Below are 11,327 nucleotides of genomic sequence, written 5' to 3' on the forward strand. Positions count from 1 at the left end.
CCCAGGTGATAGACCAGGGAGGTGGCTACTGTTAGGGGTCCTGGACCTTAGGGTCCACTGAAGAACTTGTGTATGCATTTTGAAGACTCTGTGAACTCTGCTTTGCTGTAACTGACCTGTGAATCCTGCACCTGCTTGTGTAACTGCCTGTGGTTGAAAATAAAAGTATCTTGGATTTTACTCAAGTCTATGTGATTCCTGTCACATTATCTATTTGGTATCACTATTTTTTTAATAGGCTAATACAGTAAGTAAACATTTTATTGCACGATTCAGAGAGCACCCATGTATATTCTTCTACACTGAATACCTCTGGTGTTAGTCATTCAACATAGAATCACACTGTAGTCACAATGGATGAATTGACTTTAATCACATAATAAATGAAAACAACATTAGCAGCATTCCCCTCAATCCAAAACCAGAAAAAGTGCTGAAGTGTAAATGTTGGTTTTCACAATGACAGAGAGACCACAAGTGTGGCACTACTAGTTTGTCTGGAAGAAGTCACAAAAAACTGTACCTTTTCAAACCATTTATCATCTCAGTGCTGAAAACCACCAGGTTTCTGTCTGGCCTGACTGCCTTCCCAGACTGTTAGGGTAAATAACAAGTTTTGATATATATTGGTTCCTTGCACAAATCAAGGTGTACAGCCAGCCCAAGTTTGCAGAATACTGGACGTTAGCTGGACATCACTATGTCCATGGCACTTGAGAGTCTACAGTTACCTACTCAATTTGGTGATATAAAAATCTGCTACTACAAAGAGTCTTCGAATGCGCTTAGCTAATTCCGTAATGCCAGCCAAGTAGTAGGGTAAAATGAGAAAATGAGCACGGTCAGATTGACCAACTAAAAACAATTTGAAAGCGATGGTCACTCTTTAATCTGCTCCTTTCCATCACTAGGTAATTTCAGTTGCAGAATGACTACATCATGAAGAAAACCTTACAGTAATTTCGATTTGAGATGATTTTCAAAATTCTTGATGAAATCTTGAAAATGAAAAAGGATCTTAGAGAAGATATATAATTTGATTTTAACAGATGACAGTTCTTAAAGGCCCACTGGCTGAGGGTATTTCATTGAGTCTTTTCACTTGAAGGCCCCCACAACTGCCATGTATGGATGTTACTGATTCCAGTTGTGGGAGCAGTGTCCTGGTTGTTAACCTGAAACTTGGGTGTAATAACCATGGAGATCAGATCTTTGAGCTTTTTATGTATTACTGAATGCTATGTGGATTGCCTGTTTTTGAATTCTAATCACATATCCAGGGATACATTTTGGCATGGGATTTGTCTTCTTCTATATAAACAAGCTACCCAGGGACAATCGCTTGCTTTGCAAATTAGAAGAAGAAAAATGTTTGATTTTGTTTGTATTAATCTATTAAAACCATTTTTTCATATTGCATCATATTATGACATTTTCAAGTAAAACAAATAAAAAATAAGAATATTGGTAGGGATACCTGGTGACTAAGTATTTAAACAAAACACCTTGGGCCTCATTCAGCTTGGGTTGCTAATGCGATGCGATCGCATTATCCCATTTTCCGGGCCACTATGCATGTGTAGGGCCTGTTCTGTGCGTACACGGGCTGGCAAATGCGATCGCATTGATGCGAACGCCTCTGCCTGAATGAAAGGCTGAGGCCATCGCGGGGCGGTCAGGGGCGGACTCATAGTACTTACTGTAAGATAGTGAAGCAGGTCATGTATTTGCAGATGAAGTGCTATGAATCATGTTTGTGATATGATTTATCTGGTAGATGTTGCCTGATACTATTAATGGTAGAAGAAGGGAGGTTTTGACTTTTCTAATGGGAAGCGGCTGAATGGGCAATTTCCATTGTTGTGTTTGTGTAGGTGTGTAGTGCCCAGTTGTACAATGTGCTGGGAGTCCTGTATCCACTGATGCTAGGTTTAGGCACTCCTACTTTAAACACACCACAACAGAGAGGCAAGTGTGTTCATTCCCCTTGTCACGCAGACACAGAACCACGCGTTACAAGGTCCAACTCAATTTTATTTCTTGGTCAGTGTTGCAGAGACTAACAATTACAGGAATCCAAAAGGACCATACATACAGATTTCACATGAGAAACACTTTGGCATGATAATATATAAACAGCGTCGGACTAAGGATAAGATTGTGGTACCAAAACACAGTATTAAATTATTATAATTACCAGAGGAACCATTTGACTCAAATGTACAGGTATGTTTGGGTCCTGCTCACACCGTCACTGGAAACCAGCATTCACACCATCACAGGTAACCAGCATTACCATTAGGTAGCAGGCAGGTGAAGCAAGAAACAGGTGCACCATGAAACGGGCTGGCTTTGGCTTAATAACTCAGTCACAGGTAACCAGCATTAGCTTTAGACAGTAGACAGGTGAGGCAGAAAAAAGTGCACAGTGAAATGGGCTGGCTACGGCTTCTATAACTCAGTCTCAGGTAACCACCATTAGCATTAGACACCAACCCATCCATTGACTACAAGTAGGCTACAGCATTACCCTGTCAGCCTACAATTCACTTTGACACAGCACATTACCACAAGGCACACCCGCCTTATTTGCCTAAACATTAGAGATGCACCACCTTGCGAATAATCTAACTGTACAATGAAATTCAGTGAGCATTACCAAATTAACAAGGGATATCATTAGAGATGAGCGGGTTCAGTTCACTGAGAACCGAACCCCCCCCGAACTTCACGCTCTGAGTCCTGATATGAGTCCGGTTCAGGCTTTCCCACCAAACTTGGAAACCAGAACGAGGCAAAACGGGATCATCCCGCTGTCGGATTCTATCGGGTTTTAGATTCCATATAAGGAGCCGCGCGTCACCTCCATTTTTACTTCAGTCCTGGAGACTGTAGCGAGAGGACATGCCTCATCAGTGTCTATGCAGGAAAGTGGCGTGGTGCGTGGGTTGGCAACCTGCTCTTTTGTATTATTCCAATGGTGCTGTCTTGTGCTGCATCAGTCCAGTGGTGGTGTCCTGTGCTGCATAAGTCCAGTCACAGTGGTGGTGTCCTGTGCTGCCATAAGTCCAGTGCTGCTGTATAAGTCCTGTCCAGTGAGGCTGTCTGGTGCTGCATCAGTCCATTGGTGTCGTCCTGTGCTGCCATAAGTCCAGTGCTGCTGTATAAGTCATGTCCAGTGAGGCTGTCTGGTGCTGCATCAGTCCAGTGGTGTTGTCCTGTGCTGCCATAAGTCCAGTGCTGCGGTGTAAGTCCAGTCCAGTGGTGCTGTCTTGTGCTGTATCAGACCAGTGGTGGTGTCTTGTACTGCATCAGTCCAGTCATTCCACTGTTGGTGTTCTGTGCTTCCATAAGTCCAGTGGTGCTGCTGTATAAGTCCAGTTCAGTGGTGCTGTCTTGTGTTGCATCAGACCAGTGGTGGTGTCCTGTGCTGCCATAAGTCCAGTGGTGGTATCCTGTGCTGTCATAAGTCCAGTTGTGCTGCCATATAAGTCCAGATCAGTGGTGCTGCTGTAAAAGTCCAGTCCAGTGGTGTTGCCATATAAGTCCAATGGTACTGCCGTATAAGTCCAGTCCAGTGGTGCTGCCATATAAGTCCAGCGGTACTGCCGTCTAAGTCCAGTGGTGCTGTCCTGTGCTCTATATTATTTACTCCAAATAAAGGGGTTATTAATATTTAATCCAAATAATTTTGACAGGGTTTGCCCTGTGTGGTGTAGGGGTACACTCTCCTGTGCTGCATATTATTATTATAATAACTCCAAATAAAAGGGTTATTATTAGAGATGTGCGGCGGGCAGTTTTCATGTTTTGTGTTTTGATTTTGGTTCTAATTCCCCGCTCGTGTTTTGGTTTTGGATCTGGATGATTTTTGAAAAAAACATAAAAACAGCTAAAATCACAGAATTTGGGGGTAATTTTGCTCCTACAGTATTATTAACCTCAATAACATTCCTTTGCACTAGTTTCCAGTCTATTCAGAACACCTCACACCTCACAATATTGTTTTTAGGCCAAAGGTTTGCACAGAGGTGGCTGTATGACTAAGCTAAGCGACATAAGTGTGTGGCACAAACACCTGGCCCATCTACGAGTGGCACTGCAGTGTCAGACAGGATGGCAGATTTAAAAAATAGTCCCCAAACAGCACATGATGCAAAGAGAAAAAAAAAAAGGTGCACTGAGGTTGCTGTATGACTAAGCTAAGCGACACAAGTGTGCGGCACAAAAACCTGGCCCATCTAGGAGCGGCACTGCAGTGTCAGACAGGAGGGCAGATATAAAAAATAGTCCCCAAACAGCACATGACAAAACAAGAAAAAGAAGTGCACCGATAATGCTGTATGACTAAGCTAAGCGACACAACCACCTTGCCCATCTAGTAGTGGCATGCAGTGGCTGCATGTCGACAGTGGCCCGCAATTTTTCAGTCCACTGATAGCATCTCCTGCACGCCTCTGTCATTTTTCAAATATTCTGCAATTGGTGAAATTACACAGCAGTACCCCTGGACTAATACAGCAGTACCCCTGGACTTACACTGCAGTTTCAGGCATGATGGCACTTTAGAAAACCAGCCCCAAACAGCACATGATGCAAAGATGAAAAAAGAGGTGCACCAAGGTTGCTGTATGACTAAGCTAAGCGACACAAGTGTGCGTCACAAACACCTGGCCCATCTAGCAGTGGCACTGCAGTGTCAGACAGGATGGCATTATTTTTAAGAAGACCCCAAAGAGCACATCATGCAAATAAGAAAAAGAGGTGCAATGAGGTAGCTGTATAACTAAGTTAAGCGACACAAACAATTGGCCCATCTAGGAATGGCATTTCAGTGTCAGACAGGAGGCACTTAAAACAAAGTAGTACCTAAACAGCACATCATGCCAAGAATTAAAAGAGGGCAATGAGGTAGCTGTATGACTAGGCTAAGCAACACAAGTGTGCGGCACAAACACCTGGCCCATCTAGGGGTGGCAGGGCAGTCCCACTTCACTAATGGCAGATACCGGACGCATGTCTAACACCAGCATAGTTGTTATGGCCTCAGTAATCCGCTTTGCAACAGGGTATATATATATATATATATATATATATATATATATAATGTCCTTGTAAGGGCGGCACTCAGAGACTTTTACAAGCAGTGTATGGGAAAAAAAGCCCCACCGGGCCATTTTATTAGTGACGTTGCGGGGTATTAATCCCCTTCCTCAGACAATCAAATAAACCAACAACAGTGATATTTATACATAAGACCAACCTTTACCCTCCTGTGCAATTCCAGTGTGTAACCCACGCTCCCGGCCGCCGTCCCATAGTGGCACTTCCGGCCGTGGGTCTCCCGTCGGTGCGACGGGAGAACCACGGCCGGAAGTGGCGTCACCCGCCCAGCTCCGGCTGCCATGGGTACGCACTGTAATAGAAAACAGTGTACAGTAAAATGAATACAAAACTTTGTGATAAGCTGCAAGTGCACCAAAGTACCTCTTATATACACCATTACATGGACATATTCAATGTTCACAATACAATATATATAAAAAAACATTAAAAAAAAATGCATATAAAATTTGTGTTGCAAAGTGACAGTACTGCTTCATATATATTTTAGTAATAAAATATAGAAATTCAATAGTGACGTGTAATAACATTAATTAACTAGATAAGCTCTAAAACCAATAGCAAAATCTCTTTTTATATCCATATATTATATTGTAGCAAGGCTGAGATTCTGCGTGGAGCTGCTGTCATCTAGTGGCTGAAAATCATATAAACACAATATTCTTAAGTTAAATATAAAGAAGTGCTATACTTGTTAATATTTGATTTAAATATTATGAGTCTATAAAAAATGGGATAAATCTAAGGTTTCATTAAGACCTTTTGGAGCTAGACAATCCAACCTAAAAATCCACCAGGATTCAAGCTGTAAAAGCTTTTTGCCCCAATCACCTCGCGTGAGGATGGCACATAATCAATTGCTTTGTATTTTAAGCTGGATAAACTATGTCTGGATTGTACAAAGTGCCGTGCCACCGGTTGCTCACTTGTACCTGATATCAGTGCATTCCGTATGGCTGATCGGTGCTGGGTGAGTCTAACCTTGAGTTGACACTCAGTTTTGCCTACATAATATAAGCCGCATTGACATACTATAACATAAATCACATAATGACTAGTGCAGATAAGTGGCCATTTGATACTAAATCGTTTGCCTGTGTGTGGACAAGGAATAGAATCTTCCACAAGCATGTATGAACAGGTCGTGCATCCCAGGCATTTATAACACCCGGTCCTACGGCTGAGGAAATTCTGTGGTGTGGGAGGTTCAAGAAAACCTGTCACATCAGTTTTGACCAACAGGTCCTTTAAATTTTTTCCCTCGCGAATAACTGGGCATCAACCTAGTTTTATGGAATCATTTCAGATCAGGATCAGTACTCACCATGTGCCACAAATTCTTAGCTTTTTGTGATGTCTGGGGACTTTGTATATTATATTCATTCACCCAAGCAATGGTGTCTGTTGTTTTCTTGTTGTTAGCAGATGTATTACGGTTGGGATTCTGTTGGGTCCAATTGCTTAAGTGTCACATCTTGATCGCTATTCGTTCTAGAAATGTGCACCGGACATTTTTTGGGTTTTGTGTTTTGGTTTTGGATTCGTTGGAATTAAAAAAAAAGAGGTGCAAGACGGAATTGTCCTTGGGCCCTCCCACCCACCCTTATGTTGTATAAACAGGACATGCACACTTTAACAAACCCATCATTTCAGCGACAGGGTCTGCCACATGACTGTGACTGAAATAACTGGTTGGTTTGGGCCCCCACCAGGGCCGGCCCGCCTGTTACACGGGGTACGCGGCTGTGTTAGGCGCCACAGTGAGGAGGGCGCCGGAAGCAAGGATTGGATCACACCCTACCCGAGAGCCCATACTGCATACCGCCAGCTTAAACATTGCTGAGTGGGAGGACGATACCATGATGCAGCTCCGCCCCCGTGTGTAACCAGCCAATTGAGTTGTTGTGGGAGGCATGACATTATAACATCACGCCGCACTCCACACACCGCACTCACCCGCCCGGCCACCACAGCTGTGAGAGCTGCTCTCTCAGATGGTGCTGCACTTCCCTTCTTTGCACGAGGCGTGCGGCCACCCACCCTTTTGACTCCGGGCGCATGCTGTGCGGCAAAACCAGGTGCAGCCTCCCGATGCCCCGCAAGCCCTGTTTGTACTGCCAGAAGATGGCAGGCCACCGCGGGTTGTCAGTAGCGGTGGCCGTTCTGCAGTGCATAGAGAGAGCTGGGGGCGGGGCAGTCTGTGGAGGAGACAGCAGCAGTGGGGCCTGGTGCAGAATGTAGCAGCCGGCAAAGAGAGGATGTCCCTGCCTCCAGGAAGTTACCAACATCTGATTGTGCACCGGAGCCCTGACATTCCCCAGTAGGTAAGGAGAGGAGGGGTGCTTGTGCTCGCCATTGACAGCCTTTCCTTCAGCTGCCAGAGCGGGGACAGCCTCCAGGCTTCCTCCATGCAGTCCCTACTGGGGGGCATTACTACTGGGGGTCTAATCTACAAGGGGCCTAAACTACTGGGGGCAACCTACAAGGGGCAAGCTACTAGAGGGCATTACTACAGGGGGGCATTACTACAAGGGGGCATTACTACAAACGTGCAAGCTACTGGGGGGCATTACTACTGGGGGCATTACTACAAGGGGGCTAAACTACAAGGGGGCATAACTAACAGGGGCTAACTACTGTGAGCAAATTACATGGGGATAAACTACAAGGGGCATAGCTGCAGGGGGCATTACCACTGGGGGATAATAAAGCCAGCCTGGTCCCAGATCCACTGCAGCCGCCCTCAACCTCCTTGCCTGACCCCAGACCTCGGCGCGCCCACAGCCTCCTCCTACGCAGTATCTCCGAGGCCCACAGCCTCCTCCACCCCACGCCTACCATAGCCTCCTCATCCACTGCACCGCAGACCACCGCCGCTGCTAAACAGGTAATCTTACCCTGCTGCCTTTCTCCCTAGTCCCTACTGTATGCCCTTGCCTCTCTGTCACTTTCCATGTCCCTACTGTCACTTTCCATGTCCCTGCTGTCACTTTCCATGTCCCTGCTGTCACTCTCCCTTTCCCTCTGTCACTCTAAATTGTGACTTTAGGCTCATACAGTGTGCTATAATGTGAATTTCGGCTCATTCTGTGTGCTATACTGTAAATTTTGGCTCATACCGTGTGCTATAATGTGAATTTCAGCTCATTCTGTGTGGTGTAATGTGAATTTCGGCTCATACCGTGTGCTATAATGTGAATTCCGACTCATTCTGTGTGCTATAATGTAAATTTCGGCTCATTCTGTGTGCTAGAATGTGAATTTTGGCTCATACCATGTGCTATAATGTGAATTTCGGCTCATTCTGTGTGCTATAATGTGAATTTTGATTATACCGTGTGCTATAATGTGAATTTCGGCTCATTCTGTGTGGTGTACTGTGAATTTTGGCTCATACGGGGCCTAAGTCTGAGTTGATCGCAGCAGCAATTTTGTTAGCAGTTGGGTGGGGTGTATTCAAACGGAAATCTAAATTGCAGTGTAAAAATAAAGCAGCCAGTATTTACCCTGCACAGAAACAAAATAACCCACCCAAATCTAACTCTCTGCAAATGTTATATTTGTACCCCCCCCCCCCCCGCAGTGCACATGGGTTTGCCCAATTGCTAACAAACTTGCTGCTGCGATCAACTCTGAATTACCCTCACAGTGTGGTATGATGTGAAAGGGGCACCAGTAAGGGGTCCTACTATTGTGGTGCAAAATGTGTATAAGGTGTATATGGTGTGGTAAACTACACTGACGGACACGCCCCCATTTCCAGAGCGTACGCGCCTTCGGCGCGCACATAATTACAACCTTCACTTGTCCATACCCCCACTTCAAAATTTCCACATCGACCACTGGGTGCTACTACTATGGGCATTATTATTATTGTGTGACCACGCCCCTTTATTTTTGAGACCACGCCCCTACGGCACACACAATACCTTTATTACATGGGCACCGAGGGGAGGGGTGAGTTCCCCTACCTCTCTACTTAGTCACCCACTGCTACTTAGTCACCCACTATCTCCGTCACCTCTGCCTCCCCAGTCACACACTAACTCCCTGTACCCTTGGGGGTACTGTTATGTAGCCACACCCCTTTCTTGTGAGACCACACCCCTTTTAAAATTTGATCCCATCAAGGGGCGCCAAAGTCTAAACTCGCTTACCCCAAAAAAAAAGCTCATGCCGGCACTGGCCCCCACCAAAAAAGAAGCAATCAATCTCTCCTTGCACAAACTGGCTCTACAGAGGCAAGATGTCTAACTCCTCCTCATCGTACGATTCCTCACCCCTTTCACTGTGTACATCCTCCTCCTCACCGATTATGAATTCGTCCCCACTGGAATCCACCATCTCAGGTGCCTGTGTACTTTCTGGAGGCAGTTGCTGGTGAATGTCTCCACGGAGGAATTAATTATAATTAATATTGATAAACATCATCTTCTCCACATTTTCTGGAAGTAATCTCGTACGCCGATTGCTGACAAGGTGAGCGGCTGCACTAAACACTCTTTCGGAGTACACACTGGAGGCGGGGCAACTTAGGTAAAATAAAGCCAGTTTGTGCAAGGGCCTCCAAATTGCCTCTTTTTGCTACTGGTATACGTATCGACTGACTGACATGCCTACTTGGATGCGGTCGCTCATATAATCCTCCACCATTATTTCAGTGACAGTAGACGACATGTCAGTAATCGTTGGCAGGGCCTTCAGTCCGGACCAGATGTCAGCACTCGCTCCAGACTGCGCTGCATCACCGCCAGTGGGTGGGCTCGGAATTCTTAGCCTATTCCTCGCCGCCCCAATTGCGGAAGAATGTGAAGGAGGAGCTGTTGACGGGTCATGTTCCGCTTGACTTGACAAGTGTCTCATCAGCAGGTCTTTGCACCTCTGCACACTTGTGTCTGCCAGAAAGAGAGATACAACGTAGGCTTTAAACCAAGTATCGATCACGTGCCAAAATGTAGTGCTCTGATTTCAACAGATTGACCACCCGTGAATCCTGGTTAAGCGAATTAAGGGCTCCATCCACAAGTCCCACATGCCTATCGGAATCGCTCCATTTTAGCTCATCCTTCAATCTCTCCTGCTTCTTCTGCAAAAGCCTGATGAGGGGAATGACCTGACTCAGGCTGGCAGCGTCTGAACTGACTTCACGTGTGGCAAGTTCAAAGGGTTGCAGAACCTTGCAAAACATTGAAATCATTCTCCACTGCACTTGAGATAGGTGCATTTCCCCTCCTTTGCCTATATCGTAGGCAGATGTATAGGCTTGAATGCTTGAATGCCCTTTATTGCTCCTCCATCCTCTGAAGCATATAGAGGGCTGAATTCCACCTCGTTACCACCTCTTGCTTCAGATGATGGCGGGGTAGGTTCAGGAGTGTTTGCTGGTGCTCCAGTCTTCGGCACATAGAATGCCAAAAGTTGTGTTTGTGACGTCAAACCAGGAACGAAAAGGACTGAACTGATCGCTATTTGTGAGTAGGTCTGGAGCTACTCAGAAACTGCTAAGAAATTTCTATTCGCAATTCTGCTAATCTTTCGTTCGCAATTCTGCAAAGCAAAGATTCACTCCCAGAGGGTGGCGGCTTAGCGTGTGCAATGCTGCTAAAAGCAGCTAGCGAGCGAACAACTCAGAATGAGGGCCGTAATGCACGCACAATATTGGTGGCATTGTCCGATGTCACAAATCCCCAGGAGAGTCCAATTGGGGTAAGACATTCTGCGATGATGTTCCTCAGTTTCTGTAAGAGGTTGTCTGCTGTGTGGCTCTTATGGAAAGCAGTGATACAAAGCATAGCCTATCCGTTGTTAAGTGGACATTGGGTACAACTGCATTTTTTAGGACACTGGTGACTCTTTTTCTGATGTCTGTGTATATTCTCGGTATCGCCTGCCTAGAGAAATGGAACCTAGATGGTATTTGTTACCGGGGACATAGTACCTCAAGCATTTCCCTAATTTGCCTGTGAATTGACACCGGACACCGGACACACGTGTAACACCACCGCAGCTGCCAAGACCTGAGTTATCCGCTTTGCAGCAGGATGACTGCTGTGATATTTCATCTTCCTCGCAAAGGACTGTTGGACAGTCAATTGCTTACTGGAAGTAGTACAAGTGGTCTTCCAACTTCCCCTCTGGGATGATGATCGACTCCCAGCAGCAACAACAGCAGCGCCAGCAGCAGTAGGCGTTACACTCAAGGA

Source organism: Pseudophryne corroboree, chromosome 6, assembly GCF_028390025.1.
Source record: "Pseudophryne corroboree isolate aPseCor3 chromosome 6, aPseCor3.hap2, whole genome shotgun sequence".
NCBI classification, from domain to species: domain Eukaryota; kingdom Metazoa; phylum Chordata; class Amphibia; order Anura; family Myobatrachidae; genus Pseudophryne; species Pseudophryne corroboree.